This window comes from Lathyrus oleraceus, chromosome 7 (assembly GCF_024323335.1).
Source record: "Lathyrus oleraceus cultivar Zhongwan6 chromosome 7, CAAS_Psat_ZW6_1.0, whole genome shotgun sequence".
NCBI classification, from domain to species: domain Eukaryota; kingdom Viridiplantae; phylum Streptophyta; class Magnoliopsida; order Fabales; family Fabaceae; genus Lathyrus; species Lathyrus oleraceus.
Genome location: NC_066585.1, coordinates 467,722,875 through 467,723,811, shown reverse-complemented (window position 1 = coordinate 467,723,811; position 937 = coordinate 467,722,875).

Genomic DNA, 937 nt, shown 5'->3' with positions numbered 1-937 from the left:
GAGAAATTCTTAAGTATCCTTTCATCATTGTGAATGTTCACTTTGTTTAAAACAAATTTTGAAAAATTTTATTGTTTAAAAAAATGACATTTTATCAATTAAAACATGCAAAACATTTGTTGAATTGAAATAAACAAGAGTTCAAATAATTGGATAAAAGCTCAAATCTATTTGATGGAATGGTAGCCTGCAAATGGCAAGACTCCATAGATCTGTACAAATTTGAAATCGGTGATATATATTGGAAGAGGGCTACATTGAACATAATGACCACTTCTCTACCAATTTGAATCCGATGTATTCGAAGCTTCAGTTGACGATGAATCCAGATTCTCTGACGAACAGACAGCTGTGAAATAGAAAGTCTTGTCAGGATGCAGTTACTTGTCAAATCCCTAATTTTTGCCTAGATTTCCCCAGGGTGAGGTACTCAATCTAGCGGGATGCAAATAATCTTTTTTTTTTTCATGTCTCCAACTTTTTCCTGGATCGCCCTTTCGGGTTACCCACCGAGACGCTCATTTTTGCCTAAGCCGCCCTTTCGGGTTTTCAACTTAGCGAGCAATTCTGTTTTTCTTTTTAGGCGAAGTATTTCTTGACTGCATCTGAATTCACAGGACGAGTGAAATCCTCCCCATCCATAGTTGTGAGCATCAGAGCACCGCCTGAAAAGGCTTTCTTAACAACATATGGACCTTCATTGTTTGGAGTCCACTTGCCCCTGGAATCGGGCGCGAAAGACAAGACCTTCTTGAGCACGAGGTCACCTTCTCGGAACACACGAGACTTGACCTTCTTATCGAATGCTTTCTTCATTCTCTGCTGATATAACTGACCATGACACATGGCCGTCAATCGCTTCTCTTCAATCAAATTCAGTTGGTCATAACGACTCTGGATCCATTCAGCATCAGTCAACTTGGCTTCCATCAAGACT